Source organism: Nycticebus coucang, chromosome 13, assembly GCF_027406575.1.
Source record: "Nycticebus coucang isolate mNycCou1 chromosome 13, mNycCou1.pri, whole genome shotgun sequence".
Taxonomy (NCBI): Eukaryota; Metazoa; Chordata; class Mammalia; order Primates; family Lorisidae; genus Nycticebus; species Nycticebus coucang.
The window spans coordinates 33,278,393-33,305,640 of record NC_069792.1 but is presented as its reverse complement, the minus strand read 5'-3'; the positions used below and the strand labels follow the sequence as shown (position 1 = coordinate 33,305,640).

The following is a 27,248-nucleotide window of genomic DNA, read 5'->3' as shown; positions in this document are numbered from 1 at the left end:
AGAATGGATTGGAAAGTGAAAGTCCTGCGGTGAAGGTGAGCATTTAGACTGGAGTCAAGGCAGGCTATCTCTTTCACGCATTAATTGGTAATAAAAATGAGCGGTTTTATTTTGAGAAGGCTTTTTTGACCAAACTAGTCCAATCTACAGTTACAGATGACCTAAATAGTTGCTTTCATATGTATTCATGGAGAACTTATTTAAATTTAGAAGAGCCTGTGCAAAAAGAAGATAAATTCTGATTGACTTTTCAGAAATTCACAGTAACTATTTTCGTTGAAATTGGTTCTTGGGTTAAATTATTCAATAATTTCTATTTCTCTCAAAGGGCCTCATTTTACATTCACAAAATAATCAATTAAAGAGAAAGTATTCAGGCTCTAGTTTAAGTTCTTTTTCAGGTGATGAGCGGGGAGGAAATCTGTGTTTTCCAGCACATTACTTAACCTTTTTACTTTATGCCTCGGTATATCATAGTGTCATTCTGAGGAAATAATCCAATATAACAAAACATCTCTGCAGTGGCTAACATGATTCACTCAGAAATCGACATAATATTTGGCATCGTGACATAAGACAAGTAACTTGTTGGCTGTATCTACAATTGTATTGCTTCTCAGCTGGCAAGGAGAAGAAATTACAAATCAAAAAAATTGTTCCTGATTCCAATTTACATATTAGATATTTTGAGAGATGGCTTACTCTAAATGTTCTTTTCTAACTATGTGTGGATTATTGCAAATTATATCAAATATGTATTTTGTTTAAAAAGCTATGAACTTTTTGTGGTATAGGATTGGGTTGGTCATTGTGGAGGATAGGTCTAAAAAAAAAAAAGGCTATGAACTTTGACTCTTCTAACACTGGCAGATTCTGTCTTGGTGACAAATTCATGTTTGTTTGTTTTTTAATTATTGCTGGAATGTGACTGATACCTATGGTTTCACAGATAATTTAAGATGCAATAAATAAACTATTGATGTCTTTCTCCAGTGTACACACTTTTGATATTTTAGTTGCTTTGTTGTTGTCATTTTAAAAGTATCCAAAAACCAAGATTGCAAAATTTTAAAAGGGATACTAGGGAAATATTGTAAAATTGTTTATCTCGGAGACAATATGTACTTTTGTTAAGTCATGTTTGCTGTTGGTCTTATATGTGACTATTGTACTGAAAAATAAATGTCCTTTAAGTCCTGTAGATTATGACTATGAGCACCACACAGATGGCACTGCAAAATAGTTGGGAATAAAGGACATTAAATGTTCTTGCCTCACTACATAAACCTGGGAAGGGTTTCCTTTCCTATGTTTACATAAGTCTTAGTTTCAACTCAGAAGAGAAACTGGCTTAGTGAAATATACCTCAGTCACTCAAATGCTTTCATTATAAATTATAGCATTTAGTTGTCAGAACCTTTTAAATTATAAACTGGAGAATAATCTTAGCTATTAGACTTAAAGATTATGTCAGTAGTCATTTCCCGTGCACAAGAATGTTCCCTGAAGGGACACATGCGTTCTTGCCCTCCCAGGACCAAGAAGTTTGTCCTGGGGATGAATTTGGATCACTCGTCTCCACTTATTTGGCCTTTGGTAACTGGGGGCCATTTCAAACAATGTGAAGTTGAAATAAAAATTAATTTTGACCATTTTTATCTTTAAATTCAGAAATCACTCAATATAAAAATTTACTTTTTATTTCAGATTAATATGAGGATACAGATGTGATTAGGTTACATGGTTTGCATTTGTTAGGAAAAGTCTGAGTTGTATTTGAGTTCTTCATCTAGCAAGTGTGTGCTGTAATAAGGCATCTTAATTGTGTAGATGTTTATGTCGGGGGGACAAAATATATTTGTATGATATCCTATTATTAAAAAAGCAGACCTTACTGTTGTGCAATTGGTTAGCACATGGTACTGATATAATAAAAAAGCAGACCCGTGCAAGAGTGTTCCTATTCTGTGTACAGCGCATCTGTACTCTGACTTCTGTAAGCCCCTGAAATGTGGACAACCATCAAGTAAAAAAGGTGGTATGTGATGGCAGAGGCAGGTGAGTCTAGAGAGAAAGAAAAGTGGCAAGTGCAAAGCTCTCTGCAGATCCTTTCAGCAAGAAGAGGCCAGTTCTACCAGTGTCCAGTGAGACTATCTCTTTGATTATATTATAGGGAGACAAAGGAGAGACTGCCTTGAAGAGGAGACCTGACTTCAGGACCAGACTAGACCAGACCAGAACAAGAAAAAAGGCTGCTAATGCTGGGCCACACTGAGAGGTCCAGTGAGCAGCCGCACTTGGCATCATGAAGATGGGGCCCAGGTGGTCCTTTTTCCCTCCAGCCAGAAAACCAACGCCAGAGAATGGACAATGTCTAGGGTGATGGTGGTAATAGAAATGGCTTAACCCAGGAGAAAAGTTCTTGTTGTCTGAAGCAATGACTGCCGGTCTCTCCCCTTCCTCTACCCTGTGTAGGCACCAGGCAGACTTGGAGTCACTCAAGGGTTCCATGCTTTGCTAACATGTAAGAGAGTGCACCGTCTCTTCCCTTGTTGAAAGGAAGCAGAGCTTCCTATAGGAATGGACAGTATCCTTCAGAGGTGGCAGGTAAGAGCTTGTTACTCAAGATGGAGATTTAATCAAACTGATAGTAGGAAAAAGAGATGTAGAAGAAGAAATAGATTCTAGAAAGAAACCTAGATCGTGCTGCTTTTTTGTTTTTGTTTTTGGAGACAGTCTCACTCCATTGCCTGGGCTGCAGTATAGTGGCAGGATCTGAGCTCACTGGAACCTTGAATTCCTAGGCTCAGAGGGTCTGGGAAACCTGACGAGGACTGCCCAGCTGGTCAGTGGCATAGCCTAGATTCAGACCCTTGCAGTCTGGCTCTGAGAACCTGGCTGCTGCCCTAGGCTGCCTGCTCTGTTAGCCGCCTGAATGCCCTTTAGTCTGTGCCCTGAGTTTGGTTAGAAAACAACATCCTTTGCTGCAGGTCTCTCACTGTGGTAGGAACTTGGCATAGGGTTTGTTCTCAATAACTGTCCCTTTCCTTTCGCCTTCTTCCCCTCAGCTCACAATGTTGACATGAAATAACAGCTGAGAGCTGGGTGCAGTGGCTCACGCCTGTAATCCTAGCACTCTAGGAGGCCAAGGCAGATGGATTGCTTGAGCTCAGGAGTTAAAGACCAGCCTGAGCAAGAGTGAGAGAGTGACCCCATCTCTACTAAAAAAAAAAAAAAAAAAAAAAAAACTATCCTGGTGTTGTGGAAGGCACCTGCAGTCCCAACTACTGGGCAGGCTGAAGCAAGAGGATCACATGAACCCAAGAGTTTGAGGTTGCTTTGAACTACAACATCAGAGCACTCTATACAGGGCAACAGAGTGAGATGCTGTCTCAAAAAAAAAAAAAAGAGAAAAAGAAAGAAAGACAGAGCATCTGAGAAAGCGATTGTCGGCAGCTCAGTGCACATCAGGTGTGTCTTCTCTGGCTGGCTAACTCTAGTAGACGAAGATGGCAAAGTGAAGTGCGATACAAAAACCACAAGATGCCATAAAGGAAAAGATAGGTAATTTTGACTGCATAAAAAATAAATGCACAAAATGGAGAAGCCATAAACAAGGTCAAAAGACCAAAAACAAACCAGGGGGGAAAGTCACAACACATACGAAATCAGAACAGTAGTTCCCTTTCTATAAAATTGATTCTTAGAATTTAAAAAGAAGAAAAAGACCAGCAACTCAAGAAAATTCCACAAAAGGTATGAAGAAGCAGGCTTGGCGCCCATAGCTTAGTGGTTAGGGCGCCGACCTCATACACTGGGACTGGCAGGTTTAAACTCAGCCCGGGCCTACTAAACAACAATGACAACTATAAGAACAACAAAAATAGCCAGGTGTTGTGGTGGGCTCCTTTAGTCCCAACTACTTGGGAGGCTGAGGCAAGAGAATCGCCCAAGCCTAGAGTTTGAGGTTGCTGTGAGCTGTGACAGGACTGCACTCTCCTGAGGGCGACATAGTGAGAAAAAAAAAAGGTACGAAGAAGCAGTTCATTAAAAAAAATCAAACAGCCAATATCTTTAAGGAAAGATATACAAACTCACTTAAAATTAAGAAGCATAAATTCAGAAAGCAATGAAATAATACATATGCCACCTATGATACTCACAAAAAACATCCACATTGGTTGGTGAAGGTGGAGAAACAAGGACTTTTGTGCAGTTAAAGTGAAGTTCTTCTGAATACAATTTGGCAAAATCTCTCACTATTTTAAGTGTACATACTCCAGCTTAGCAATTCCATGTTAAACAATTTGCCTACCAGTATACTTACATTCTCCAAAGTATGTAAGAATAGTTATCACAAGTATTCATCATCTTTCACCCTATAATGTGGAGACTTAGCAGTTTTCCCAACCTTTAGTATTGGCTGCACCCAAGTAACCTATCAAAAATACAAACCTAAATATGTACCATAGTTGCTTCAGTCCCGTCGGTGGTACCCCATGATTTAAGGATGAAGTCTAACCCCGTAACTTGACTTACGAACCACCTTCCTGTGTCACTGCCCTTATTGTCCACCACTTCCTACTTTATATTTTAGGCTGTAAACACACACACGTGCACACACAGCTATTTCATGCTTCAGTGCCTTTGTTCATCAATCATCAGTTGATCCACAAATGTTTTTTTTAATACTATGAAAGTCACTCACTGTTCATTGATTACTAGAATCAGTTAGGAATTGCATTCAGTTGCTAAGACCCAACTATAGTGGCTTAAATAAATTAGGACCTTATTCTCTCACGTAAAAGAAATTGTCTGCTTCTACATAAGGGTTGGATAAAAGAAAAAAACAGAAAAGAAGTCCATAAGTAGGCCATGTCCAGGACCGGTAAGGTGGCTTCATGGAAAAGTCAGGGTCCAAGCCTTCTACTTATTCCTCATTGGCTCATTGGCCGAGATTGGGTTCAAGGTCACCCCCACATGTAAGGAAGGTATATCAGTCTGGATATGGTTGTGGCACATGCTTTAGCTAATTTTAAAAGAAAGGGGCTTATTATAGGTTATTAATAACTTAAAGATTCATGAAATGAAACTAAGGCTGGATTTATAGTCAAAATTTCTGAAGGCACTCCATGGAACTGCCAAGGCAGCTGATATTTCTGCCTCATGGTTTATTTTTTTATGTAGTCAAAATTACCTATCTTCTCCTTTATGGTATCTTGAGCTACCAAGAAGTATCAGCTGCCTTGGCAGCCCAGTTCCATGAAATGACAAATGGGAAGCTGCCCCTACAGTAACTGACTGCAGAAGCATGCTGCCTTTGCTACATATGTGTAATGGTTAATTTTTGTCAACTTGACTGGGCATAGCGATGCCCACAGCTAACTAAACATTATTTCTAGATGCTACGAATGTTTCAATTTATATCTTGAAATCCTAACCCCCAATGTGATGATATTAGGAGCTAGGCCCTTTAGGAGGTAATTGGTCATGAGGGTAGGGTCCTTGTGAATAGGATTCATGCTCTTATAAACAGATATAAGAAGGGGTGGCACCTGTGGCTCAAGGAGTAGGGCACCAGTCCCATATGCCAGAGGTGGTGGGTTCAAACCCAGCCCCGGTGAAAAAACTACACACACACACAAAAAAAAACAGATATAAGAGATCTTATTTATAAAAAGACACCAGAGAGCTTGTTTTCCTACTACCCACCCCCCACCACACACACACATGCATCATGAGAGGATACAAGAAGAAAAATTGCAAACCAGGAAGCAGGCCCTCACCAAGCACCAGATCTGCCTGCACCTTCAGATGGTCAATCCCGGCCTCCAGAATAGTGAGAAACACATTTCCATGGTTAAAGGCCCCCAGTGTGTAGTTTTGTTTTTTGTTTTTTTTTTTATAGCAGCCCAAACCAATGAGGACACAGGGTGCGACGGTGCAGATGTTTCCAGAAGGGATTTGAACTGACAGGCTGAGTGAAGTACATGATCCTCCCCTGGGTGAGGGGGCATCTGTTGGGGGCCTGAATAGAACAAAAGGAAGGTGGAATTTGCTCTCTGCTTGAGAGAGCTTGAACTGAGACATTACTGTTCTCAACACTCCTGGTTCTCAGACCTTCAGACCCAGACTGGAATCTCTACCACCAGCCCTTTGGTTTTCAGGCCTCTGTACTATATCACCAACTTTCCTGGGTCTCCAGCTTAGAGATGACTAATGATGGGACTTCTAAGCTTCCGTGTATTGTGTTAGTTTATATAAACATGTACATATAAATTCATATATATTTTTGTAGGCTCTGTTTTGCTGCATAAACTTGGCTAATATGATATTCATCAGCAAAATGCATGCCTCTTCGCCTTTTTTTTGGAGACAGACTTTGTTGCCCAGGGCTAGAGTTGTCATGGTGTCATCATAGCTCACTGCAACCTCTAACTCCTGGGCTCAAGTGATCTTCCTGCCTCAGCCTCCCAAGTAGTTCGGACTAGGAACCTGCCACAACACCTGGCTAATTGTTCTAGTTTTTCTTTTTTTTTTTTTAAATAAAGATGGAGTCTTCCTCTTGGTCAGGCTGGTCTAGAATGCCTCAGCTCAAGTGATCCTGCTACCTCAGCCTCCCAGAGTGCTAGGATTACAGGCATGAGCCACTGTACCCAGCCCCTATACAACTTGATTTAGAATTCAGGTCTTGCATGAATGCATTTGATAGGCAGGACCTAATTCATATCCAGAATCCTAACTGCAAAAGGGTCCAGGCAGTATAATACTTAGCTTTTCAGTCTCTGAAGTATCCAATGACCAATAAAAGGAAGCTGGACTAGCTATTGAGTGAGTCTATGCCCAGCATCTACCACAGAAGGCAGGGGAAGCAGATAAATGGGTTGAAAGAAAATGAAATATATGTCGCTTAACGATGGGGATGGTTCTGAGAAATCGGTCCTTAGGTAATTTTGTCATTGCGCAAACATCACAGAGTGTACTTCCACAAACCTAGCTGGTATAACCCACCATGCACCCAGGTTCTTTGGCATAGCCTGTTGATCCTATGCTACCAACCTGTACAGCATGCTGCTGAACTCAGAATGTAGGCAATTTAACACAATGGTAAGTATTTTCATATATAACAAAAATATATCACAGAAAAGGTACAATTAAAAAATAGGGTATTAATCGTCTTATGGTACTAATACGGAATCCCTCATTGACCAAAACATCGTTATAAAGTATGTGACTGTAATGGGCCTGGCCCTAGGACTAAGCCCGTAACATAAACAAAATCAGTGTTCCTTTATCAGGGAAGAAGGCTGAGGATGTCTCCTGGGATGGCAACAAGACTGTCTGCCATAATCCAGTTGTAAGAGGTCAGGGAAGGCAAATAGGAGAAGAACCTTCTAGGTATAGGAAAAAAGCAAAAGAACATGATGCTTTCAGGGAGGAGATGAATACTTGATATGTATTATTTTATTTAATTCTCAAAATCCTAGGAATAAATATAATACTACATTAGTCCATATTCTCACATCAAGGAGAGCCTCGATGGGTGGCACTTGTGGCTCAGTGAGTAGGGCACCGGCCCCATATACCGAGGGTGGCAGGTTCAAGCCGGACCCTGGCCAAACTGCAACAAGGAGAGCCTTGAAAGGCATGTTAAAGCACTTGAATTTAAGGGTTACCAGAAATCGTTCATAGAGATGCAGAGGTGAGGGCCAGTAATCCCAGTGGATTACTAAACATTACTGGCTCACGCCTGTAATTCCAGCACTTTGGGAGACCGAGGCAGGCAGATTGCTTGAGGCCAGAAGTTGGAGACCAGTCTGGGCAACATAGATCCCATCTCTACAAAAACTATTACATTAGACTAGGCACGATGAAGCATCCCTATAATCCTAGCACTTTGGAAGGCCAAGATAGAAGGATTGCTTGAGGTCAGCCTGAGAGAGAGTAAGATCTCCTCTCTACAAAAATAGAAAAATTAGCTGGGCATAATGATGCATGCCAGTAGTCCCAGCTACTCAGGAAGCTGAGGTAGGAGGCTCACCCAAGCCCAGGAGTTTGAGGTTATAGTGAACTGCGATCATGCCACTGTACCCCAGCACGGGTGACAGAGCAAGACTCTGTCTCTTAAAAAATAAAAAGAAAGAAAAAAATAAAAGAAATGCAGAAGTGCTGGGAGCTACTGGAAGTAGAGAGAAGAGTACAGTCTGCCAAACAACATAAAACTCCCTAAATATAATGAGAAACAAAACAGACTGGGAAAAGTTAGTTGCAAAGCATAGAACTGTTAATTTACAGAAAATTAGCACCCAGGATATATAAAAAATCCCATAAACCAATTTTTAAACATACAGATAACTCTAAAAAAAAAGAAAAATCAGACAAGGTGGCACCCATAGCTCAGTGGGTAGGGCACTGGCCACATACACCTAGGCTGGCAGGTTCAAACCCATCCCCGGCCAGCTAAAACAACAATGGCAACCGCAACAACAACAAAAAAATAGCAGGACATTGTGGCAGGCGCCTGTAGTCCCAACTACTTGGGAGGCTGAGGCAAGAGAATCACTTAACCTCAAAGGTTGGAGGTTGCTGTGAACTGTGATGCCATGGCACTCTACCCAGGGGAACAGCTTGAGACTCTGTCTCAAAAAAAAAAAAAAAAAAAAAAAAAAATCTGACCAAAGCTATGAGGCTGTAGTTTATAGAAGAGAAAACCCAAATGACTAAAAACATATGAAAAAATGCTTGTAGGAAAAAACAAAAATAAGCATATGTAAAATTATCTTTCAATGTCATGGCAAATACACACTAAAATAAGAGTAAATACCGTTTGGTGTCCATCTACCTTCCTGGCCACGAGTCCGGGATGGAATGGTCAGGAGCATGCCAGGTTCTGGAGTTGGAATTGATCAGACTAAAGGCTGCCATTGCTGTTGTCATAGCAGCAAACTGTACATCAAAGGTGTTTAGAAAGATTGCAATGGCCCAAATGGCCTGAAAGGGGAAGAAGCAGGAGGCAGAATAGCATAGATTTCAACACTCCATCATCCTCATATGATACTCGACTTTTGCCAGGTCCTATGCTTTAATGATTTGTCTCATTCTGTTCTCCCAAGATTCTACTATGGAAGAAGAAGGAACCAACTCAGAGAGGTCCCACACTGCCCAACATTACATTCTGTTATAATATGAAAGCCCAGTTACAAAGGGGGAATGATCAGGATTTGGAGATAATTCTGATAATTGTTTGGGGACAGGCTGGGTCTTCAAAGCTAAGCAGGAATCAACAAAAAAAGGAGCAGATATAATACATGAGCCAATGAGAAAGTAAGGCCTATGCACATTGAGAAAATATTTCCTATTTGACAAACTGAGGGATTTATTTGTGACGGCCATTACAAAGTGGAAGATGGTCATTCATTTTGTTTTCTTTTAACGGGACCTTGCTATTTGTATTTGTGTCCTGTGTGGTTAACACAAGAAGATAAGGAGGACATAATCTCACCAGTGGACCAAGGTTTCTAAGTTCCTGGGTGACAGATCATACATACACAAGTATGACACCCCGTGAAAGTTGACTTTTCTTTGTAGTCTCTGACACACATATATGTAAAACACACAAGAACAAATGTGTAAATACACACACACTGAGGATATTCACATGTTTTCTACATAGTTATACCTTCTGGTTAATGATTCCTTCCAGTTAACATACTCCTTGTCAATCATCCTTTTTCCCTTGGAGACTTTTGAGAACAGCATACTTATTGTTCCTTAAAAGTGGAGCTAGTAGGATTTGAGAAAAGAGCTGTTAAGTTCCTATTGTACTGAAAGGTTTAATGGGATGTTAATTTCAGGACATAATTTATGTTAGATTATCACTGGGGTATGAATGGCATCATAATTTTCAATTAGTTCCACCTCTCAATGCTCCACATCATTATTCTTGAATAGTTGTTTTAAAGAATAAGAAAAATGTATTATTTCACATAACAAGAAGTTGCTCCCTAGCTAGTTCATTCTAGTTAATTCTGTGACTATTCAGTATCTTTCAGTTGCTGGTTCCTTCTTTCCATTTTACCATCTCAGGTACAATCTCTCATTTAACAGGACAGTTGCAACAGTAAGGGACAGGCATTCTTTCACAGGTAAGAATGTCTGGATGAGAGTGTCTTAGGAAAGAAGAGTGGCTTGTCTGCAAACAGGTATCTTCATCAAAGAACAAAATTGTCTCTCAAGTCCCCTAGCAGACTTCCCACCATGTCTCAATGGCCACCTCAAGTAATTTTAAAACATCCCTTTACATTCAGAATTTCTAACATTTAAATAGTTATTTTCAAAGTTTATTCTTAATGTCAAAGTTAAATTTTTAAACAGAAAAGGAAAACACTAGTGTCTCCCATTGACAATTAAAGTCACTGTGGTTAACTCCTTATTTTAGATCCTGGCAGATATCATAAGTAATTAAGGCAATTTTCACCAAAATTATCTCGGGAAAGTTGATGTACTTCAAGTGTTTAAGAATCAACTTTCATTCAGATCAGTTCCCTATTTTCTGACAATTTAATATATTTTTCCACAGATTTGGAACTTTAACCTTGACGAGAAGTATAAATACTATGATTATCTCAATGTCAATATTATGTTTAAAAATAATCTTGCCTGAGGTAAAAGAATCTTACATAGAAAAGTCATGCATCTGTGACTAGGATCATTTACATTTTGCTTGCATTAACTCTGTTTTGACATGCTTACTATCCAGCCAGGGAAAGCCCGAGGATGTGGTTTTTACAGACAACTTCCTACCAGTTCCAACCTCATTTTATACTGCAAATATGAGGAGATGAGTTTCTCCAAATGAGATTTACATGTGTAAGTGCAGACCATAGATTCTGACAGCTTAGAAGAAAATAATATCTTACCTGCTCCAGAATCCACTTGTATCTACAAAGTATAAAACTTTCTAAGGTAATCATGATTATATTACTAAAGAATGGTTATTTTTCTTTTTTTTTTTTCATTTTGAGACACAGTGTCACTCTGTTGCCCTGGGTAGAGTGCCGTGGCATCACCGCTCACAGAAACCTCAAACTCTTGGGCTCAAAAGATCTTCTTTCCTCAGCCTCCCAAGTAGCTGGGACTATAAGCGTCTGCCACAAAGCCAGGCTATTTTTAGAAATAGGGTCTCACACTTGCTCAGTCTGGTCTCAAACTCAACTCAAGCAATCCACCCACCTTGGCCCCCCAGAGTGCTAGGATTACGGCGTGAGCCATGGCACCCGGCCTAGAATTTTTAAAAAACTACTATTAATAAAATTCTATGCTGGGTGGCGCCTGTGGCTCAGTCGGTAAGGCGCCGGCCCCATATACCGAGGGTGGCGGGTTCAAACCCAGCCCCTGCTGAACTGCAACCAAAAAATAGCCGGGCGTTGTGGCGGGCGCCTGTAGTCTCAGCTACTCGGGAGGCTTAGGCAAGAGAATCGCTTAAGCCCAGGAGTTGGAGGTTGCTGGGAGCTGTGTGCTGCCACGGCAGTCTACCAAGGGCTACATAGACTGTGCCTCAAAAAAAAAAAAAAAAAAGAAAAATGCTTCTAGCAAAGTTACACTCAGCTGTTCAACCCAAACCCAAAGGCCAGACCTCCCCTCCGGAGCTAGTCTCTGCCCGCACTGCGCATGGACGGGCGGGACTGAGTCCCGGAAGGGGCGGGTGTAGCCCCGGAGGTCCAACAGCTACTCGCGGACAGCGCGCCTCGTTTTCCGCGCGGCAGCCGAGAGAGGACGGTTCGGAAATAACTGCTAGCTATGCGGGTGGGCGGGAAGAACTGCTACCTATGCGGATGGGAAAGCGGCTGAGCCTTCCAGTCGGTAGCTGGGCTCTTGGAGGTAAGAGCCATTGCGGTCTTTCTTCCTCCTCTCCTACGGGCCGGGCTCTCGCTTCGTGGGTACCGAGCGCCGCGCCGCCTTGCTCCGGCCCAGCCGCAGCCGGCGCCTCAGGTTTGGCCCAGGAGGTGACGCTCCCCTCGCGGTCAGGGGCCACGAGCCCTCCGGCCACCTGAGCCGGCGTTTGTGAGCAACCACCTGGAAGTCTTAGCGCAGCCTACTCCGTCAGCGCTGATTTTGACTGTGAGCCCAGAAGTTAGTATAAAGGGCCTTGCATGACTCGGGAACCAAAGGTGCCTGGAAGGAACGGCCAGATAACTTCCTGTTCTGCTTTGCCGGGTCCCTTTTGTACCCCTGCAAATCTGAGCATGCGGCATTGGCTTGTTCAGGTTTCCTTTAAATGGGCGGCTTATTTATCATTTATAAGGGAGCAGTTTATACGCGGGGGAGGTGATTATCTCCTAGGTAATAAGACGACCCATCCCTAACATTACTTTGTGGTTTTGAAATTTTCTTTTCTTTTTTTTTTTTTGTAGAGACAGAGTCTCACTGTACCGCCCTCGGGTAGAGTGCCCTGGCGTCACACGGCTCATAGCAACCTCTAACTCTTGGGCTTACGCGATTCTCTTGCCTCAGCCTCCCGAACAGCTGGGACTACAGGGAAATTTTCTTTTCTTTCTTTCTTTCTTTTTTTTTAATTGTTGGGGATTCATTGAGGGTACAATAAGCCAGGTTACACTGATTGCACTTGTTAGGTAAAGTCCCTCTTGCAATCGTGGGAAATTTTATTTTCTTTCTTACTTTTTTTTTTTTTATTGTTGGGGATTCATTGAGGGTACAGTAAGCCAGGTTACACTGATTGCAATTGTTAGGTAAAGTCCCTCTTGCAATGGTGGGAAATTTTATTTTCTAAACGAAGTTTACTGTGGGTCTATGCTGGTCTCTAGCCGTAAGTGGAGCGGGTCGCGTTTTCCTGTAAATTTCCTTGTAAATAAGTTCTGAGAAAAGACATTGAAATTGGAGAACAGCCCGTGCAGTTCTGCAAGGCCCTTAGGCTGTAAATGCCTACCCTTGTGCCTGTGCTTGAATTCACAGGGAGATGGGTGTTTCCGGATGTACATCAGTCAACTGCGGGGAGACTGGAAAACATGCTGGCAATTCAAAAACGTTTAAAAATGGTAAGGCATCTGTGAGACGTGGTATATTCCTGGGTTTTTTTTTTTTTCTTCCCGATTTGAAATACATTGTTTCATTTGAAGTAATTTTAAGAGTTAGCTGTCAACAGGATGAATGTAATGGTTCTATAATCCGTGGATTCCTTAATTTTAAGCCCTATGTGGTTTGAATTGTTGCTAAGTGCTGGGATTTCTAGAAATTTACAAGCTAAGTGTTTGTTTGATAAAAATACAGGTAGTGCATGAAAGTCTGAAACATAAATACAAAAGAACTCAACGACCCATTTAAAAGCGGTAATATTGCCAATGCTGTGTTACCTCCCACCCCCATTCCCCTGCCCCCCATCTAGTAGTACCTATCTCTAGTTTTGTGTCCATCGGTTTCTTGATCCTGTGGCTGGGAGGTGAGATGGATAGTTTATTATTCATATGTATCTTTAAACATAGGCATTATAAGAATGAGTATGCATGTAGTTGTCTGTAGTTCCTGTGAATCATAATACTAAACTGAAATTTTCCAAATTAGAATTATTCACAAGCAGTAATTTTATTCCTCATACTCAAGTGAAATATTTCAGCATTTCAAGACATGAAAATAATGATAGTTTAGCAGGGTCCAAACTTGTATGTCTTCATAAATCATATCAATAATTGTCTAGCTCAATGATTTATACTCCTGAGGTGCTGTGTGACATTTGTGTGGCCCTGGCCATCTCCTTTGCCCTGTTTGTGTACATTCAGTTAACTTAAACTTAATTCTGTAGGAATGTGTCTGGTAATGCTGACAGTGTAAGGCATCCCTTCTCCAAAACTACTAGATTTGCCATTGTACTGTTTTCAGGTGAAAATCTTCACCCTAGTTTCTGTACATCTAGCATTTAACCTGACTTAGTGCATTCTAGTCAAGCTCTAGGACAGAAAAGCAATGGTTGTCTACTCATTAGGACCATTGTGTCTTAAAATCAATACTGTGATGATGAAGGATATAAAATGTTTCCATCATTTATGTAATTTTTAGGTACTAACCAATCAAAAGATTTAAAACACTCAAGTCATTAACAGATGTTTTTAAATTTCGCGTTTGTCAGTTAATACTATCAGAAGTAATGAAACAGGAATTGTGTTCTTTTATTCCATTAGAAATGTATTGAACAAGAGATACTGGTACTTTTATTAAAAAGTGGGTTGGAGTCCCAAAAGGTAGGTTGGGTTCCTTAGAGGAATGACATTTTGTTGTTGTTGAGACAGGGTCCCACCCTATGCCCCTGAGCAGAGTGCAGTGGGCGTGGTAGCTCACCACAGCCTCAGACTCAGGCTGCAGGCACCCCTCTGCCTCAGCCTCCGGATGCCGCTGGGAATACATGTGCTCAAGGCAGCACCCGGCTGGGTTTTTCCATTTTTTTCATGAATCGGGGTCTCACTGTCGCTCAGGCAAGTCTCTAACTCCTGAGCTCAAGCAATTGATTCTCCCTCCTCAGCCTCCCACAGTGCTGGGATTACAGGCATGAGCCACTGCGCCCGGCAGGAATGAAATTTTTATTAGACTATTCCTTCATATAACATGCCAAACAAATGCAATTACAAATGGGAATTGACAGTGAAAATTTAATTTTTAGGTCTGACAAATCCTATGAATTTTGAAGGTGTGTGAAGGTCATTGTGACAGATGTTTTCCAAAAGCTTAACAGAAAATGGCAATGAAAAAGTAGAACCGCCACTGCATATATTGAGGTACAAAAAGTGTTAAATGACATCTTTTTGGGAATCGTGGTGCTATTGTTACTAACAAGCAATACACAAAATGTTTGATGTGTTATTGACGTTGATAATGGTGGCATAATGATGACTTAAATTTTTGCCGTTTACCCAGCTGAGGATATCTTTGAAGAAATAATTCTTAGACTGAGATGCCAGTAAACTATATTGGTTTATGTTAATGGTATGTAGTACAATTTTTTACTAAGAGGCTAAATGTTCTTTCTCCTTAGCACATAGGTAGCTGCAGATGGATGTCCTTTAGCTGCAGTTTTTTGAAATACTCCTTTGTTGCCTCAGGTAAGTAATTGTAACTAGGAAAGCGACCACATCTGTTGACAGTTAAAAGTGTCTGATAAATCCAAGGGATTGGGTCCAATAGCTGTTGCAGTTGCCTTTGCATGTCAGGATATGGTTTCCTTTTCTCAGCATTGAATTTTTTTTTTTTTTTTTTAGACAGTCTCAAACTGTCTCCCTGGGTAGAGTGCCCTGGCACCACAGCTCACAGCAACCTCAAATTCTTGGGCTTCAGCAATTCAATTCTCTTGCCTCAGCCTCCCAAATAGCTGGGACTACAGACGCCCACCACACCACCCAGCTATTTTTTGGTTGTAGTTGTTGTTTGGCAAATATGGGCTGGATTTGAACCTACCAGTCTTGGTGTACGTGGCTGGCGCGCTAAGTACTGAGCTACAGGCACCAAACCTCAGCAAAAAGCCACTGTTTGAGGTTATGTAGTTAACTTTATCTTTGATTATGAAATGATTTTCACTGTTCTGATTTTTTAGAGGTGTGCCATGCAACATTATGGAAGAAAGAACGAAGACTGCAAGAAAACAGATGAACAGAACAAATGATGAAAATGAATATTTTACTTGGTTTTACTAACTTCATTATAAATGATATAGAAAATAAATGTGAGTAATTATTTTAATTGCTGGGCACTAAAGTCTCTTTTCTTTTAAAATAGCTGTATTCTTTTTTTTTTTGAGACAGAGCCTCAAGCTGTCACCCTGGATAGAGTGCCATGGCATCACACAGCTCACAGCAACCTCCAACTCTTGGGCTCAAGAGAGGCTCCTGCCTCCCCCTCCCAAGGAGCTGGGACTACAGGCGCCCGCCACAACGCCCGGATATTTTTTGGTTGCAGCTGTCGTTGTTTGGCGGGCCAGGGCTGGATTGGAAGCCACCTGCTCAGGTGTACGTGGCTGGCACCTTAACTGCTTGAGCCACAGGCGCCGAGCCAAAATAGCTGTATTCTTAATAGTCACTACTAATCAGACCTGTTTTTAGCATACTTTAACAATGTAATCGGCTCATTTGTGGGTGGTGATCTCATTGAGATAAAGCATGGTGAGATATTTCCTGTACTCCCTCCCCACTTTCCCTTTGTAGCTTTTGGTAATTTCTGGAGAGGCCCTAATCGCTGCATGTGTCATATCTGGCTTCCCCTTTGTAATTCTCTATTGTACCTGAAAAACCGGTAGGACTCTTGAATGCTTGAATGCAATCAAATTGTCCCTTACGTAAAAGCTATCACCTTTCTGTGATTATAGATTTTATTTAAGATTTAAATTTTAAGGGCCCGGGCACTGTGGATCACCCCTGTTGTATTCCTACCATTTTGATAGGTGAGGCGGGTGGATTGCCTGAGCTCTCAGGTTTGAGACCAGTCTGACCCAGAGTGAGACATTTCTGGCAACATGCACCAAGGCTGGCGGGTTTGAACCCAGCCAGGGCCAGCTAACCAACAATGGTAACTGCAAAAAAAAAAAAAAAAAATTGGGTGTTGTGGTAGTCGCTTATAGTCCCAGCTATGTGGGAGGCTGAGGCAGGAGAATTGCTTAAGCCCAAGAGTTTGAAGTTGCTGTGACAGCACAGCGCACTACTGAGGGCGACATAGTGAGATTGTCTCAAAAAATAAAGGTGGCGTAGTGGGTGCCTGTAGTTCCAGCTACTTGGGAGGCTGAGGCAAGAGGATCATTGGAACCTGAAAGCTTGAGGTTGCTGTGAATTATGAGGCCATAGCAGTGTACCAAGTGCAACAGTGAGCCTATCTTAATTAAAATTTTTTTTTTTTATTTTATTCAGTTTGACTTCATCTTTGAACACAGTAATCCTAATCTTAGTACAAGGAATAATTGTGTTATGTTAGGAGAAACTGGGCCAGCAGGTCTGTCTAGGATTAAAAGAATTGAATTTGAAAACTAGATTTCTCGCTAGGTGAAGATAAAGACAGGGAAGTGTTCTGCCTTCATCCCATAGAGAACCGTAAAAGAGTTGTACACGAGAAGCACAAGATAAGCATCTTGCTAACTGGTAACATAAAATTGTAATATGTAAACGTTAAAAACTGGCTTTTCCTTCTAACATTGTCCCTGGCACTAGTAGGTGTTCAGTGATAGTGATCTAGATCTCAGAGAGTTGGTGAGTAGTCCTGCTGTTTGGTTAAGAAACTGAAGTGCCAATTTTGAAAGATATGATGCATGATAGCATCTTGGTTAATAAAGTGACAGTTCGGTGATACTTTGCTTTTCTGTGAATGGATGTGATCTTTCGATAAGGCTTTGAAGAATGAGAACTAAAGATTTAAGAATTTTTTACAAGATACGTTTTCTCATGATGTTTCTGCCTTTTCAGAGCAGAAAAACTTTCCTTCGAAAATGAGGACTGGGGGTGGTGCCTGTGTCTCAGTGAGTGGGGCACCAGCCCCATATATCGAGGGTGGCGGGTTTGAACCCAACCCTGGCCAAACTGCAACAACAACAACAAATTAGCCAGGTGTGGTGGGCTCCTGTAGTCCCAGCTACTCGGGAGGCTGAGGCAAGAGAATCACCTAAGCCCAGGAGTTGGAGGTTGCTGTGAGCTGTGACACTGTGGCACTCTACTGAGGGCAATATAGTGAGACTGTCTCTAAAAATACAAAAATGGAGACTGGGCTTCCAAATTGATTTCTTTGCCTTATGGAACCTTTCTTGTAACTAGTGAGGGCTAAGTAGCCAATTTATAAATTACAGTCTCCTTGATAACATGTAAATTTTCATTTAACCTGACACGTGCATAATATATGGGGAATTCCCAAGGCTTTTCCAGATTCTGTATTTAGGGCTTGTGAAACTATGTCATAGACATGTCAAAAAAAGCATGAAAAGACCTTAAATTTGAAGTTTAAGGTTATGTAATTTTTTTTAAAGTTTTGATCTACCACCAGGAGTCATACAAAAGGTTATATATATTCTTTACTCACTAGTTTTGACAAGTTCACAAGTGTAAGGGAAAAAAAATAGTTTAACATTATTTGTAGATAAAGCATTATTGCCATCTTGTGACAAATATAGTGGACTACATAAAAGTTATTTTTCACCTTGTTCAGCTTATTTATATTTTTGTCTATTCACCATTGATATTCTGAGCTAACCAGAATTTGTTTTTTAAGTAGTATTCTCCTTGACAACTTTATCACTTATAAATTGTCCACACTGTTCTAAGTTTTACAATTCTGCTGTTGGCTATAGAGGTTTGGATTAGTATTTATCGCATTAGGAATTAATTTTGAGGAGGCCATACTTAAATTTTTAAAAAATCACTCTCAAATACACTTTCTCCCCTGCTTAGGTAGGAATGAAGGAAAAATGATTTCCTCAAGTCACTTATTCATCACTAGAGAAGATACCTGTCCCTGGTCCATATGTGGCAATAAACTGTTCAAGCTGTCGTTGGCACTGAGTCAGGTAGATATCCCTTTACTCTAAATACTCTTCATTATGCAATTCAAATGGAAATACTGCATTTGGAGCAACACAAAATACAGCGGCTCCTAAAGAAGGAAACAGAATGTAAGTGAGGAATACTTAAAATGCCAAATGTGAGGGCGGTGCCTGTGGCTCAAGGAGAAGGGTGCCGGTCCCATATGCCGGAGGTGGTGGGTTCAAACCCAGCCCCGGCCCAAAAAAAAAAAAAAAAAAGCCAAATGTGAAATCACTCTTATCAAACAAAATAATGAAAATGTAAAAGTTAAGTTCTGACTCACTCAATAGAGCATGTCGATAATCATGTAAATCTGACACTTGTTCTTTTAAACTAAGGAAGGGGCTTTAGTTTGGTACCAACAGAAGAAGTATTTTGATGTCTACATTTTAAAGCTTGGAAATTGTAAAAAGCATTAGTTTTGAAGCTGAATAGTAATGTTTAGAGGTGAAAATAGTAGAAAAAGAAGGTATTGGAATATGGGTAAAAAGAATAAATGAATGATCAAGGATAAACCCATTGCAGTACATTTTTCAGTTGTTAAAACCATTCATGGCAAGGTAAATATCTAAATTTATGGACTAGAATAGCCCCTCAAATAAACTGGCATATATCAAATGATTTTCAACAAGGGTAGTAAGATCATTCTATGGGGAGAAAAAAACAGGAGTTGGAACCTGTTCGTGGAAAAAACATGAAGTTGGACCCTTAGCTTACATCATAGCAAAAATCATCTCAAAATGGAGCATAGACCTAAATGCAAGAGTTCTAAGACTTTAAAATGTAAACATTAAAAGACTGTAAGTCTAGAAGAAAACACAGGAGGAAAGTTGAATTATTTTGGATTTGACAGTGATTTCTTGAATATCACACCAAAACCAGGCACCAAAACAAAAAATAAATTGGACCACATCAAAATTAAAAACTGCATCAAAAGATACAATCACTGGTGAAAAGGCAACCCAGGAAATAGAAAGTTGCAAATCATATCTCTGATGAAAGACTCTGCAAGTCAGTAAGAGAACAACCTGATTTTTAAAATGGGGGTCATGCAGGGGATTAGAGTGGAGGGGGCGGGAAATAGGTAAGGATTAAAACATACATTTCTCAAAGAGGATAAACAGATGACCAATAGGCATATGAAAAAGATGTTCTACATCACTAATTAAGGAAATAATCAAAATCACAATGCTGGTCACTTAATTGTGGTCAAGGGTATAATACAACAAGAGGACATTTCAATTCTAAACATTTATACACCTAACTTAAATGCTCAGATTTATGAAAGAGACCTTTTATGAAAGAATTGAAATTATACCTTGTATCTTTTAAGACCACAAGGTAATAAAGGTGGAACTCAACTTCAACAAAATTTTTCAGCCCCATACAGAGGCATGGAAGTTAAACAACCTTATGGTGAATGACAATTGGGTCAAGGAAGAGATAAAGGAGGAAATTGTTAACATAACACCAATGAAGCTACAAGTTACCAAAACCTGTGGGACACTGCAAAAGCAGTCTTAAGAGGGAAATTTATCATATTAGATGTCTATATCCAAAAAACAGAAAGAGAGCACATCAATAACTTAATGAATCATCTTAAGGAAATGGAAAAGGATGAACAATCTAATCCCAAACCTAGTAGAAGAACAGAAATAACCAAAATTAAATTAGAAATAAATAAAATTGAAAACAAAAGAATCATTCAGAAAATTAATGAAACAAAAAGTTGGTTCTTTGAAAAAATAAAATAAACCTTTGGCCAGATTAACTAGAAACTAAAAAGAAAAATCTCTAATAACTTCAATCAGAAATGAAAAGGAGGCAATAACAGATATCACAGAGATATAAGATATTGTCTCTGACTACAAGAAACTATGCCAGAAATTTGAGAATGTGGGCTGGGCACCCATAGCTCAGTGATTAGGGCACTGGCCACATGCTGCAGGGCTGGTGGGTTCAAACCTGGCTGGGACCTGCTAAAAAAAAAAAAAAAAAAATACCCAGGCATTGTGGCGGGTGCCTGTAGTCACAGCTACTAGAGAGGCTGAGACAAGAGAATCACTTGATCCCAAGAGTTTGAGGTTGCTGTAAGCTATGATGACACAGCACTCTACTGAAGGTGACAAAGAAAGACTCTGTCTCAAAAGAAAGAAGAGAGAGGGAGGGAGGGAGGAAGGAAGGAAGAGAGGAAAGGGAGGGAGAGAGGAAGGAAGGAAGAGATGAAGAGAGAGAGGGAGGGAAGAAGGAAAGAAGAGAGTAGGGGGGAGGAAAGAAGGGAGAGAGGGGGAGAAAAGCACTGAGATCAAAGAAACAGTAAACAAATCTTCCAACAAAAAGCCCTGGGCCAGATGGCTTCACACCAGAATTCCATCAAATCTTTAAAAAAAGCTCACACCTATAATGCAGAGACTATTCTAAAACATTTAGAACAGTGGTTTTTTTTTTTTTTTTGGAGAGACAGAGTTTCACTTTATGGCCCTCGGTAGAGTGCCGTGGTGTGGCGTCACACAGCTCACAGCAACCTCCAACTCCTGGGCCTAGGCGATTCTCCTGCCTCAGCCTCCCAAGTAGCTGGGACTACAGGCGCCCACCACAATGCCCGGCTATTTTTTTGTTGCAGTTTGGCCGGGCCGGGTTTGAACCCGCCACCCTCGGTATATGGGGCCGGCGCCCTGCTCACTGAGCCACAGGCGCTGCCCAGAACAGTGGTTCTTAACCTTGCTAAAGCTGTGGCCCTTTAATATAATTCCTGTGGGTCCCACAGGTTGAGAACCGCTGATCTAGAATGAAGGTCCTTCCCCAAAACATTCTATGAAGCAAACATGACCCTGATACCAAAACCAGGAAAGGATCCAATTAAAAAGGAGCACTACAGACCAATTTCATGAATTTATATAGATTCAAAAATACTCAATAAAATCCTAGTCAATAGATTACAGCTACACATTAAAAAATTATACATCATGATCATGTGGGCTTCATCCCAGGGAAGGAAGGGTAATTTAACATATGCAAATCTATAAATGTAACTCACCATTTGAATAGAAGCAAAAACAAAGACCATAGGATCCTCTCAATAGATACAGAAAAAGCATTTGATAAAATTCAATATACTTTTCTAACAAGAACTCTTAAGAATATAGGCATAGTGCGTACATTTCTTAAACTGATTGAGCCATCTATGACAAACCCACAACTAATATCATCCTGAATGGAGCAAAACTGAAAGCTCTTCCACTTAGAACTGGAACTAGACAAGGATGTCTTCTATCACGACTATTATTCAACATTGTGCTGGAAGTTCTAGCCAATGCAATCAGGTAAGAGAAAACTATAAAGGGCACCCAAATGGGGGCAAAGGAGGTCAAACTCTTGCTCTTTGCCAATGATATGATCTCATACTTAGACAATCCCAGTGACTCAACCACAAGACTCCTGGAAGTGATCAAGAAATACAGTAACGGGTCAGGGTAGAAAATCAATGTCACAAATCAGTAGTCTTGGTTTACGGCAACAATAGCCAAGCTGAGAAGCTAATCAAGGACCAATTCCCTTCACAGAAGCTTCAAGGAAAATTAAATACCTAAGAATATACCTAAAAAAAGAGGTGAAGGACCTCTACAAAGAGAATTATGAAACCCTAAGAAAAGAAATAGCAGAAGACATTAACAAACGGAAGAACATACCATGCTCTTGGCTGGGAAGAATCAACATTATTAAAATGTCTATACTTCCCAAAGCAATCTACAGATTCAATGCAATTCCCATTAAAATACCAACATCATACTTTGAAGAAGTGGAAAAAATAGTTCTTCATTTCATATGGAACCAGAAAAAGAAAACATATAGCCAAGGCAATTTTTAGTAATACAAACAAAGTTGGAGGCATCAGTCCCCCAGACTTTAGGCTATATTACAAGTCCACAGTGATCAAAAAAGCATGATATTGCACAAAAATAGAGACATTTGGAACTGGATAGAAAACCAAGAGATGAAACCAGTCTCTTATAGCCATTTGATCTTTGTTAAACCAAATAGAAGCATACACTGGGGAAAAGAATTCCCCTTAATAAATGATGCTGGGAAAACTGGATAACCACATGTAAAAGACTGAAACTGGAGCCACATGCTTCACCACTTAAAAAAATTGATTCAAGATGGATAAAAGATTTAAATATAAGACATGGAATGATAAAAATCCTAGAAGAAAGTGTGGGGAAAACTCCTAAGGATGTCGGCCTGGGGAAAGATTTTATCAAGAAGATTTCCATAGCAATGGCGATAACAAAAATAAACAAGTGGAACTTAATTAAATTGAAAAGCTTCTGCACAGCTAAGGAGATAACAAGCAAATCAAATAGACAACCTTGAGAATGGGAAAAGATTTGCATGTTACAAATCTTACAAAGGTTTAATAACTAGAATCTATAGAGAGCTCAAATTAATCAACAGAAAAAGAATGCCATCTCTCACTGGAAAAAAACATGAGCAGAACCTTCTCTGAAGAAGACAGATGAATGGTTAACAAAAGCATGAAAAAATGCCCATCATCCATAATCATCAGAGAAACGTGAAAGAAAATCAACCTGGATCTGGGCACCGTGAGTCTGGGGATATAGGACTCCAGGCATCTCTGGCTGGTGGGATCTGCCTATCATCACCCCTGAGAGGATACAGGGAGTCAGCGAGAGACTTCTGGACCCCAAGAGGAGGACTAAAACAGTGGAAAACCGGCAAGTGGTCACGTGTGTTCAATCCGCCTAAACCCGCCCGCAACTTCCACAGGCACAAGAACTTAAAGAGCAAGAGGAATTGAAAGGAAAATTAGGGCAAGTAAACAGATAAAAGAAATCACCCATGAGGAAGAATCAGCAGAAAACTCCAGGCAACATGAAGAACCAGTCCAGAACTACCCCGCCAAGGGACCATGAGGTAGCTACTGCAGAGGATTCCACCTATACAGAAATGTTAGGAATGACTGAAAGGGAATTTAGAATACACATGCTGAAAACAATGAAGGAAATGATGGAAACAATGAAGGAAACTGTTAATAAAGTGGAAAATAACCAAAAGGAAATTCAAAAACAGAATCAAATAAGAGATGAACGATATGAAGAATATAAAAAGGATATAGCAGAGCTGAAGGAAATGAAACAGTCAATCAGGGAACTTAAAGATGCAATGGAAAGTATCAGCAACAGGTTAGACCATGCAGAAGAAAGAATTTCAGAGGTAGAAGACAAAGTTTTTGAGATAACTCAGATAGTAAAAGAGGCAGAAAAGAAGAGAGAGAAAGCAGAACGTTCACTGTCAGAATTATGGGACTTTATGAAGCGTTCCAACATACGAGTTATAGGAATTCCAGAAGGGGAAGAAGAATGCCCCAGAGGAATGGAAGCCATACTTGAGAATATTATAAAAGAAAATTTCCCAAATATTACCAAAGATTCTGACACACTGCTTTCAGAGGGATATCGGACCCCAGGTCGCCTCAACTCTAACCGAGCTTCTCCAAGACACATTGTGATGAACCTGTCCAAAGTCAAGACCAAAGAAAAGATTCTGCAAGCTGCCAGGAGTAAGCGCCAGTTGACCTACAGGGGCAAATCCATCAGAGTGACCGCAGACTTCTCTAATGAAACTTTCCAAGCAAGAAGACAATGGTCATCTACCTTTAATCTACTTAAACAGAACAATTTTCAGCCCAGAATTCTGTACCCTGCTAAGCTAAGCTTCAAAATTGACGGAGAAATCAAATCATTTACGGATATACAAACATTGAGGAAATTCGCCACAACAAGACCAGCTCTACAGGAAATACTTCAACCTGTTCTGCACACTGACCACCACAATGGATCAGCAGCAAAGTAAGAACTCAGAAATTAAAGGACAGAACCTAACCTCCACACTGATGCAAAAGATAAAACTAAGCAATGGACTCTCACAAAATAAGACGAATAGAATACTACCACACTTGTCAATTATCTCAATAAATGTTAATGGCTTGAATTCCCCACTGAAGAGACATAGATTGGTTGACTGGATTAAAAAACACAAGCCATCCATTTGCTGTCTGCAAGAAACACACCTGGCTTCAAAAGACAAATTAAAGCTCCGAGTCAAGGGTTGGAAGACAATTTTTCAGGCAAATGGAATTCAGAAGAAAAGAGGAGTTGCAATCTTATTTTCAGACACATGTGGATTTAAAGCAACTAAAGTCAAAAAAGACAAAGATGGTCACTTTATATTGGTCAAGGGAAAAATACAACAAGAAGACATTTCAATTCTAAATATTTATGCACCCAATTTAAATGCTCCCAGATTCTTGAAGCAGACCTTACTCAGTCTGAGCAATATGATATCTGATAATACCATCATAACAGGGGACTTTAACACTCCTCTTACAGAGCTGGACAGATCCTCTAAACAGAAATTAAACAAGGATATAAGAGACTTAAATGAGACTCTAGAACAACTGTGCTTGATAGACGCATATAGAACACTCCACCCCAAAGATAAAGAATATACATTCTTCTCATCACCCCATGGAACATTCTCCAAAATTGATCATATCCTGGGACACAAAACAAATATCAACAGAATCAAAAGAATTGAAATTTTACCTTGTATCTTCTCAGACCATAAGGCACTAAAGGTGGAACTCAACTCTAACAAAAATGCTCGACCCCACCCAAAGGCATGGAAACTAAACAATCTTCTGTTGAACAACAGATGGGTGCAGGAAGAAATAAAACAGGAAATCATTAACTTCCTTGAGCATAACAACAATGAAGACACAAGCTACCAAAACCTGTGGGATACTGCAAAGGCAGTTTTGAGAGGAAAATTCATCGCTTTAGATGCCTACATTCGAAAAACTGAAAGAGAGCACATCAACAATCTCACAAGAGATCTTATGGAATTGGAAAAAGAAGAACAATCTAAGCCTAAACTCAGTAGAAGAAAAGAAATATCCAAAATCAAATCAGAGATCAATGAAATTGAAAACAAAAGAATCATTCAGAAAATTAATGAAACAAGGAGTTGGTTTTTTGAAAAAATAAATAAAATAGATAAACCATTGGCCAGACTAACGAGGAATAGAAAAGTAAAATCTCTAGTAACCTCAATCAGAAACGATAAAGGGGAAATAACAACTGATCCCACAGAGATACAAGAGATCATCTCTGAATACTACCAGAAACTCTATGCCCAGAAATTTGACAATGTGAAAGAAATGGATCAATATTTGGAATCACACCCTCTCCCTAGACTCAGCCAGGAAGAAATAGAGCTCCTGAACAGACCAATTTCAAGCACTGAGATCAAAGAAACAATAAAAAAGCTTCCAACCAAAAAATGCCCTGGTCCAGATGGCTTCACTCCAGAATTCTATCAAACCTTCAAGGAAGAGCTTATTCCTGTACTGCAGAAATTATTCCAGAAAATTGAGGAAGAAGGAATCTTCCCCAACACATTCTATGAAGCAAACATCACCCTGATACCAAAACCAGGAAAAGACCCAAACAAAAAGGAGAATTTCAGACCAATCTCACTCATGAACATAGACGCAAAAATTCTCAACAAAATCCTAGCCAATAGATTACAGCTTATCATCAAAAAAGTCATTCATCATGATCAAGTAGGCTTCATCCCAGGGATGCAAGGCTGGTTTAACATACGCAAGTCTATAAACGTTATCCACCATATTAACAGAGGCAAAAATAAAGATCACATGATCCTCTCAATAGATGCAGAAAAAGCATTTGATAAAATCCAGCATCCTTTTCTAATTAGAACTCTGAAGAGTATAGGCATAGGTGGCACATTTCTAAAACTGATTGAAGCTATCTATGACAAACCCACAGCCAATATTTTACTGAATGGAGTAAAACTGAAAGCTTTTCCTCTTAGAACTGGAACCAGACAAGGTTGTCCTCTGTCACCTTTACTATTCAACATAGTGCTGGAAGTTCTAGCCAATACAATTAGGCAAGACAAGGAAATAAAGGGAATCCAAATGGGAGCAGAGGAGGTCAAACTCTCCCTCTTTGCTGACGACATGATCTTATACTTAGAGAACCCCAAAGACTCAACCACAAGACTCCTAGAAGTCATCAAAAAATACAGTAATGTTTCAGGATATAAAATCAATGTCCACAAGTCAGTAGCTTTTGTGTACACCAATAACAGTCAAGATGAGAAGCTAATTAAGGACACAACTCCCTTCACCATAGTCTCAAAGAAAATCAAATACCTAGGAATATACCTAACGAAGGAGGTGAAGGACCTGTATAAAGAAAACTATGAAATCCTCAGAAAGGAAATAGCAGAGGATATTAATAAATGGAAGAACATACCATGCTCATGGATGGGAAGAATCAACATTGTTAAAATGTCCATACTTCCCAAAGCAATCTACCTATTCAATGCCATTCCTATCAAAATACCAACATCATACTTTCAAGATTTGGAAAAAATGATTCTGCGTTTTGTATGGAACTGGAAAAAACCCCGTATAGCTAAGGCAGTTCTCTGTAATAAAAATAAAGCTGGGGGCATCAGCATACCAGATTTTAGTCTGTACTACAAAGCCATAGTGCTCAAGACAGCATGGTACTGGCACAAAAACAGAGACATAGACACTTGGAATCGAATGGAAAACCAAGAAATGAAACTAACATCTTACAA

At 40.1% G+C, this 27,248-nt stretch overlaps 1 protein-coding gene, 1 long non-coding RNA gene and 1 other non-coding gene across 4 annotated transcripts in view; 2 read left to right on the top strand and 1 right to left on the bottom strand.

The window, feature by feature from the left end:
• Positions 1-27,248, bottom strand: part of LOC128563566 (uncharacterized) — an 856,840-nt gene that overhangs the window by 190,521 nt on the left and 639,071 nt on the right. The window lies entirely within an intron of this gene.
• On the top strand, positions 11,717-15,986 carry LOC128563574 (uncharacterized). 2 transcript variants are annotated; one of them, XR_008373829.1, is made up of 4 exons: positions 11,717-11,880; positions 12,973-14,783; positions 15,041-15,107; positions 15,596-15,986. It is a non-coding gene; the product is annotated as an uncharacterized LOC128563574 (long non-coding RNA). The 2 variants fall into 2 exon arrangements; XR_008373828.1 differs by having other exon boundaries at positions 12,973-15,107.
• On the top strand, positions 14,883-14,967 carry LOC128564173 (small nucleolar RNA SNORD87). The gene has a single exon (XR_008374041.1). It is a non-coding gene; the product is annotated as a small nucleolar RNA SNORD87 (small nucleolar RNA).